The 8,831-nt window shown below is 42.2% G+C and overlaps 1 long non-coding RNA gene across 1 annotated transcript; it reads left to right on the forward strand.

Moving 5' to 3' along the window:
• The first annotated feature begins 555 nt into the window (after positions 1-555).
• On the forward strand, positions 556-5,862 carry LOC120374284. Its single transcript, XR_005585974.1, has 3 exons — positions 556-754; positions 1,085-1,248; positions 5,124-5,862. It is a non-coding gene; the product is annotated as an uncharacterized LOC120374284 (long non-coding RNA).
• Positions 5,863-8,831: the final 2,969 nt, after the last annotated feature.

The following is an 8,831-nucleotide window of genomic DNA, read 5'->3' on the forward strand; positions in this document are numbered from 1 at the left end:
AGTAATATGTATTCTCCCAAAGGTTAATAATTTTGCCATGAAACTGTGCAAATTGCACCTAAAATTCACACATTTTAGAGGCATTTTTTACATCTAAGATTAAATAGAAAAAGAATTTGGGGTGGGGAGCTGTGCTGGGGTATTCACTCCACACCAACCCTAAAGGGGTTAAGGTGACTCAGAAAGGGCCAATTAACCTTGTAGGCCACACCTGGGAAAGGATCAGGCTTGATTGATAAGGCTAATTGATGATGCAGCCGAGCTGGACAGGAGCAGGCTGAGCTTGTATAAAGCAATGAAGTGGAGAGCAGGGAAAGAGTCTGTAGCGTCTCTCTGGGCATAGAGGGATGGGTAAGTGGAAAGCCAGGGTGGGAGCAAACAACTGGAATCCAGTCATTGATGGAAGGAGTTTGTCCAGAGGGGTTGCAGGGAAGAAAGACTGTGGAAGGCAGAATAGGAAGAAGACCAGAGAAAGAGCAGCAAGGTTTAAGACTGTATAGCCCTTGGCTACTGATTATAGGGTCCCTGGGTTGGAAATAGGAATAGTGAGAAGACCTGGGTTCTCCTACCAGTCCCTGAGAAGTGGTACTGGACTGATGAAGTGGCATCTGGAGAGCTGGTCCAGTGAGATGTTGATACCCCAGAAGGGGAAAACTACAGTAACCTGGCCAGACAGCCAAGCCAGGGAGCAGCCTGAGTTATGAAGAGGGACTGGAAGTAATCTGACTCCAGAAAGAGAGGATACACCATGGGGGTGAGTAACTGAAGCAGGGAGGTGTCATACCAGTTGAGAGTCAATCCCCAGAGGAGCCACAGGGAGGTGCCTCAATAGTGAGAGGTAAACCCCGTGACAGAAGTAGAGAGGGAGAGTGGGTGCCTGGGGGAATGTGTGCTGAAATGTGGAGTCGTTCTCCCACTAAGTTGCTAGTTTGTATCCAACCCAGATCTGTATCCATCTGACAACTGTTGTGTGGTATATGAAAAAAAGTGAGCCAGTGGCCTCAGTCTAGATCTGTCAGGTGTCCTGATCGTAACCTAGCACTGCAATAGGCATTACTGATTTGTGCCCTGTTGACCTTCTTAGCACAAAATGAAGGATAGACTGGACAGAGAGAATCACATGCTCTATAGATTCGTTTCCCCGAAGCATATTGGTTGGAGGGTGTGAGAGAGCTACCCATATGCATCTTCTGGAGCTGTCATTCCATCCCTTTCCACCTGCATGAAAATCAAACCAGGGACGGAAAGGTAAAGTGAGAATTCTCCCATTTGCATGTAGTGAACTAATGGTTGGGTCTTAAGGTTTTACTTCTGGGTATCTACCAACCCAAGAGGGAATAAGATTGTTTTGGGAGGCTGTACTGCTTTATCAATCAGTTTTTAGCTGAGTAAAAAATAACACCTAGAGGTGAACCAGGTGTCCACCCTCTTGACTTATTTCCAACTGAGCCCAAGGCAGCTTAAGCAGCAAAGGAAGAGCAGACTTGGTACTTAGATACAACCGTGACTATAGTTTGTTTTTAATCTATCAAGACTCAGAATTAAAAAGGACAAAAATCCCATGATGTAAATTTGATACATCAGTGCATCTGATGCTGGTTCCAGCTCCACCCAGCTACGGAGCCTTCAGAGAATAAATACCTCTGAGTGTGTTTTAGTTATCAATAGAGCAGGATGCATGCTGCAACAAAATTGTGACTATTTGGTTGAATTTTTAACCACCACTACTGCAATTGTATTTACCATCCCTTCCCCATTTGTATTCACTTTCCATGTATATACCAACAGATGAGTTTAACAGCAGTGAATTTTAAGCAAATATTGGATAAAAGTTTTAGAAACAGGTTTGAATTAATAAATGCATTTATTAACACTACAAATCTGATTCTAAGTGTTATGTTCACATGGTCAGGGAAAAGAAACAATTTCTTGTCTCTTCAAGATTCAGTCACAGTGATATAACATTATGAGTGATTCTAATGTAGCTGAATGTGTAGTAAAACCCCTTCATTTCATATTATTGATACACAACAGCAGGTGAAATAATCAGGAGAAAGTAGTGATGCTAAATGTTAGGTGTAAAAAGAAAAATATGAAAAGTCAGTTGGAAGTTGCAAGACATCTCCTGACTCCTGGCAATACAATATGTAAATATGATGGCATTGTGCAGTACAATAGGAATTGATGAGAGTTACACCATCAGTGAAAATAAATTATTGTGGATAATGTCTGAAATTAGCAAAAGCAGCAGTGCCAAGAACAGTCACTGTAGCTGCCCCGCAGTAGAAAATCTGTCCCAAGTTGTCAAATCAGTGTGGACTTGACAGGAAGGCAAGAATTACCTCTATCAGGACGCTCAGTGCCCTCAGAATAGCAGTATTGGCTGGGCTGTCACCAACAACATATCCCAAAGGAGAGCCGGGACCTTTGTTTTTTTCCCCCTCATTGTTTGATGTACCTATTCAGTTGTTAAATAAATCTGTTCTGTTGCAAGTCTGCATAGTGCTGATATGAAGGACAGTTGATAGTGGTGTTTGTTTGTGTGGGTGAAAGGTTTATATAGCTGCAATTTGACTGGGGAAGGAAAGTTAAACATGATGCAACAGTTTAGCAAATAAATGTTTCCTGTTTTCCCTTCTTTACTGATGGTGTGTGTGTGTGTGGAGGGAGTTGTCTTACTATTACTACTCTCTTCTTGGAAGGGCTGAGAATAGGGAATGGGGAAACTGTGCCAGCTCTCCCCTCTGCAGAGGAGCAGATATTTGTACAACATCAGTTAAATGCTCATTTGTTTTATCTCCTGCCACATTTCAGCCAAATTGACTTAGTACAAGACTTAAACCCCATGTACACATCTGAAACAACTCAAGAACAGTAGTGATTGGCCTATTTTAAGCAGAAATATTCCCTAATGTGACAGGTGAATTCTTGCATAAGTAATATTACCTGTTCCCAAATGAAGTTCTCACCCTAGTGCTACCTTGTTATGCTCTTTGTTGTGTGCACCTGTTGAATTGTGTTAGCATATGTGTGTAAAAATCGCCCTCTGTACTTCTGTGAGACAACCATGCTATTTTAAAGACCTATCAGAAGCTGCACTGAGTGAAGGCAGGCGAGCTCTAGTACTCAGGGAAGATGAGAAAACACTTTGGAATAAATAGCTTCATTCAAAGCAGAGCTCAAAAACACCAGATTGATCCAATGGTTTCAAACAGCTTTTCAGTAGCAGTTAACAGTGGCATCCTGCTGAGTTCAAAAGATGGTCTTGTCTTGTTTGAAACAGGGCCTTTTAAACATTGCCATCATTCAGGATGTTTCAGAAAGACACTCTCTCTTTACCCCAGTGGAAAAGTTCCTATATAATTGATCTGTTCAGGAAGAGAGAACAGATTCAGGCACCAGTCCTGTTTCCACTGAAGTCAATGGGCATTTTGCCAATGACTCTGATGGGAACAGGAGCAGCCCTCAAAGTTTAATATAGAAATATTTTAATATTCCAGAAGATTTGTAATACAGTGGCTGAAAATCATTTCCTGATGTGACACGTGGGGAAGAAAAAAACATACAACCCCAAGTCGATTTGAAAATGTACATGACAACTTGTCTAGTGTGGGCCAAATTCTGCTTTCAGGTAAAAGTGTAAATCTAGAGTAATTCCATTAGTGAAGTTAGATCAATGTAAATCCAAAGGAACTCCATTAGTATTGTGACTCTGGATTTACACTGGTCTGACTGAGAACCGTCATTTTATATTTAGGATATAGATTTGTATTCGTTATTGGCAACACAAACATGGCCCAGCTCATGAAAACTGAGTTTATGAAGACAGACCAGTTTCCCCAGTGATTTTTAATCTAGCCCAGGAAATCAAATTCCTTTTAAAATACTGCTCACTGGGATCGCTTCATGAAATACATATAAGGCTACCTAAATCCCAGAATCAGGCCTCACCAGGATTCACAAAATCCCCCATTCAGCTGCTGCCAAACCCCACAAGTGCCTAAATTCACTCAGCACCTGAATGTTTGCAGTAAAAATTCCCTAGGTGCCTACATTTCTGGCGGTACATATGAACACTAGGGTTGCCAACTTTCTAATCGCACAAAACCGGACACCCTTGCCCTACCCCTGTTCCGAGGCCCTGTCCCTCCCGCACTCACTCCAGACCCCCTCCCTCTGTCACTCGCTCTCCCACATTCTCACTCACACACACTTGGCTGGGACATCCTTCCATCAATGTGATCTAGTGGTTGAAACAAGTAAAATACACCAAATATGCTTAGTAGGAGTCAAAACGACAAGAGTAGAACTAGAATACCCAAGTACGGAGTACGTATTACTGACTACCTGTAAACAATCTGGCTCATAGACTCATAACCTGGAGATGGAAAAATCTGCTATGTCACCACCCTACAACAGCTCTCTATAGCTTTATGCATCTTCTGATGAGTTGTCCAGTCCAATTTCAGGTGGCCCTATCAACAGGGATTCCCTCACTTCTCTCAAAAGATTTTTAAACAGTCCAATAGAGCACTCATTAGGAAATTTCTCCTTAAATTGGCCTAAAGTGTCATTTATTTATTTTCATCTCATTAATATCACGTTAGAACCAACCAAACACCTAAGCAAGGGTTTATGTTTGTCTAGTAAAATGTTCCATTTGTTTTTCACTGTGGTTTCTGTTCAGTTGTAAAATGAGACCCCAATTCTCTGCTCAGTGCAGTTTCATTCCACTGTTCAGATTATAGTGACAAGTGGTTTAACTGGACATTGGAGAATCTTCCCCATGTTGGTCCTTTTATAGTGGCACAAATGGCAAAGCAGCTCCTTTGCCACCTTCCCTCTGCCGGCGTGGGATGGCCAAAATAGGGCATGATGAAGACAGCACTATAACCCACTGATCGCCAGCAGTCGTATGAGCCCCCTTGGGGCTGCTGGCAACAGGCACAACTTTGAGCAGCATCTAATCTGTTTGGATCTAGGATTTTGATTCTTGATTTAGGTCCATTTCTACTCTTTACTAGTAATTAAAGAGTATACTAATAGCATAACATTAATTTTTTATATAAATATGCTTGACAACTTAGTAGCAAGTTACACTTAACACTTTCATTTCGTTTCAGAATCTCTGCAAGGGATAAAACTGAAATCTCTATAGAAGAAAGTAACGTCTGATTCAACTCACAGCAAATTGTCCTTGTTCTGAAACAAGAACTCGAACAAAGTCCCCCATGAAATCTATGCTTGCACTGTATTATGTCACAGGAAGAAGGGCCTCTTCATACCTGTAGCGTTTTTTAAAGTAATCATATTTAGTAAACATGACATTCTAGACTGGTTATTCAGGGGAACTAAGTCCTCCATTTATCCACAGATCAGGTACAGCAAACAAAAGCAGTGTAAGATTTCTTGTTGCCCCACTAATATAATCCAGCTATAAGCTTGGAGGAACAAGTAGTTTGGGCTTCAAAACCATTTAATTCATGGCATCTGTTCTGAGATTCCCAACCAAAAAATGGCTATCGTAAATCATGGTGCTAGTAGATGCCTGTCTGCTAAGAACTAAATTGAAACTACCAGTTCTCTTCAACCCTATTTAAGATTTGTGCAATGCTTTCCATTCAGCTAACTACTGCCCCCGTGGCAGAATGTGCTTACGTATTTCCAAGATTTTCAGTGCTGACTACAGCACAACTACAAAAATAAATCTTGCATCAAGGGGAGTGCCTTGTTCATCCCTTTTTCATTGCTTTAAATTACCCCAGAATGCACCTTGGAAGCCCTACTGATAAATTATAGCCATCATGCCTCCAGCCAAAGAGGGATAAACAGCATTTCATTCATAGTAGGTTTGTGCCACTTCTTCATTCACCTAAGGGTAGTGCCAAACACCTTCTCCTTTCTTGATAGGTCAAACATGCTTCCCTTGAGTTGCAAAGAGAGACTGGGTTTCCAAGGAATTATGCAGTGTGTGAGTGTGATCTGGAAGGAGAAAGGGAAGGTAACTTAGAAGCAAGTCATCCAGTGCGATCATTTTTGCTTTGAAGAGTCAATATTCAAAATTGAATTTCATTTCCTTTCTCTCTGGTGGATATTTGTTCACAACAGACTAGCCACTGTTAAGACCATAAGCCAGTTGTTCCCAACTTTTTCAGGCAATTTACCAGACCAAATTTACCATTTATTATTCCAGCAGTTCCCAACACCTTCCATTTAACTGTGTACACTAACCCATAAACTTTAAGGGCAGAAGGGATCATCTTGATTATCTAGTCTGACATCCTGCACATTGCAGGCCACAGACCCTCAACCATCCACTCCCGCAAGAGGCCCATACCTCGGGCTGAGTTACTGAGTCCTCAAATCTTAATTTAAAGACTTCAAGTTACAGAGAATCCACCATTTACTCTAGTTCAAACCAACAAGTGACCCCTGCTGCAGAGGGAAGCAAAACCCCTTCAGGGTCTCTGCAACCTGACCTGGGGGGGAAATTTCCTCCTAACTCCAAATATAGTGATCAGTTGACCCTGAGATGTGAGTGAGACCCACCCATCCAGACACCTGGGAAAGAATTCTCTGTAGTAACTCAGAGCCTTCCCCATCTAGTGTCCCATCTCCAGCCACTAGAGATATTTGCAAAGGCAGATGGGCCATATGCCATTGTGAGCAACCTCATCATCCCACCCTCTCTGTAAATTTATCAAGCTCAGACTTGACCAAGTTAATTTTTCTGCCCCCACTACCAAGGCTGGACTTGGGGAAAATGGTACCTGCGCAAACTTGTATTTTGCCACCCCCCCGCCCCATCACCCTTAGCCCCCATGGGCTCCCTTGGCTTCTCCTCCCCCATCAACTCTGGACCACACTGCCTTCCCCACTGTTTAATTTGTATTGAAAACGATGCCAGAACTCAGCCCTGGCACAAATTAAGCACAGATAGGATGGCCTGATATCGGCAGGTGCTAGCCGGGCACCCAGCCCTAAAGGCAATGCCACCGCCAGCAGCAGCGCAGAAGTAAGGATGGCAGGGTATATGGTGCATTGCCACCCTTACTTCTGCACTGCTGCTGTGGCTTGTGGTGCCTGGTGCTCGGCATGTGGCTCACGGTGCATTTCATGCTGTCACCCGAGGGCTGCACCATACCAGAGCCCATGGCCCTCCTGCAGCCCTCTGGCCACTCCTAGCTCACCAGGACACCATTTCAGATTGAGGGGCTGGGAGAAAACTTTAACCATGATTCCAGGGACTACTTAGGCACCTGAAAACTCTCAGGTTTTTGCAGATAACTTAGGAATTAGCTGACAGGAGCACTGTATCTGATTGTTATATAAAGAAAGAAAAAATATATACAAACTCCAGTTAAAGAGATGTTTAAAGTTTGTGTGTAAATTTAGAACAATCAGGAGATAATACAACACAATATTCCTAATCCCATCCCAAGCCTTGAGGTATCAGTTCTGGAGCTTAAACACAGATAACAGAAACATATGCTTGATACACTATCTTTGTACACTATCTTTAGTAGCGCTAAATAAATAAAATCGCTTAAAATCTGCTTACTTTCTCTAACAGACACACACTGTGTTACTGCCATTACCTACTCTATTTTAGTCAATTGTTTTTCACTCCACTAAAAATATGCTTCATTTTAACATATGTGATTATGGTGGGGTTTTTTCTTTTATTAAGAAAGGGAATTTATTTTTCTAATTATTTTGGCATTTATGTTTATGACTCACTAACATTTGACTGCATCATTGCTATTGGTATCTGTTGGAATTGCATTTATTGTCATGCACATTTTAAATTATTTTACAGCTATAACTAAAAATACAATTTGAAAATAAGCAACCTTCATCTGGTCAGTGTCTAAAGTTGTGTGTTTAGCTAATGTTTTTTTAAACTGGCACTGCTAAGGTTAGTACAAGCAAAATTTACATTCTAGAAGGATACTATTATTTGATTGTACCACTTTGAATAATGAATGACAAAACACAATGATAATAAAAGTAATAATGATAATTACTCCAGCCAGGACAGGTTAGGCACTTTAGAACTCACTACTTAAAGATTAAATTTAAGCATGAGAGAGAAATAAAATTATGAAATGCACAGACCAGCCAAAAAATTAAAACAACAGCACTTTGAAAGATTAAAATTACAGAGAATATATGTGTATTGCAGGAAGTACCAAGAAACAACAACATTGTCATCATCATGAGTATGTGTTGGGGGGTGAGAGAGTGAGAGACTGTGTATGTGTGTGTCAGAGAGAAAGACACGCTGTCTCTTTAAGTAGATCAGCACTCACTAGTCTGAAAGTTGCTTGTTCAGACACAGCAGCAGCTGCCAGCAGCTCTGTCCAACTTCTGAGCCCTGTCGTCCTCCCACCCCTGCTTTGCAGAGATGGGGTACATGGGTGGGGGGAGAGGACACCCTGATATCAACATCCCCTCACCCTCTGTTCTGTACAGCAAACAGGAAGCTCCCAGGAGCGGCTGGCCAGGGGCAGCTCTAAGGCAGGAGGCAGGAGTGGGGAGAGGGGAACCCCTGCTCCCAAGGCACCCTGTTTATAATGGTGTCCCGGCTTTTGCCCAGTTCGCCCATGCCTAAGACCAGCCCTGTCCACTACTCCCCTTGGAAGGCTGTTCCAGAATATCACTCTTCTAATGGTTAGAAACCTTCATCTAATTTCAAGCCTAAACTTGTCAATGGCCAGTTCATATCCATTTGTTCTTGTCCCTTAACTTAAATAACTCCTCTCCCTCCTGGGTGTTTATCCCTCTGGGCATATGGAGAAAGCAATCATATCTCCCCACAACCTAACCCT

The sequence above is a fragment of the Mauremys reevesii genome, linkage group 11, assembly GCF_016161935.1.
Source record: "Mauremys reevesii isolate NIE-2019 linkage group 11, ASM1616193v1, whole genome shotgun sequence".
Lineage (NCBI taxonomy): Eukaryota > Metazoa > Chordata > Testudines > Geoemydidae > Mauremys > Mauremys reevesii.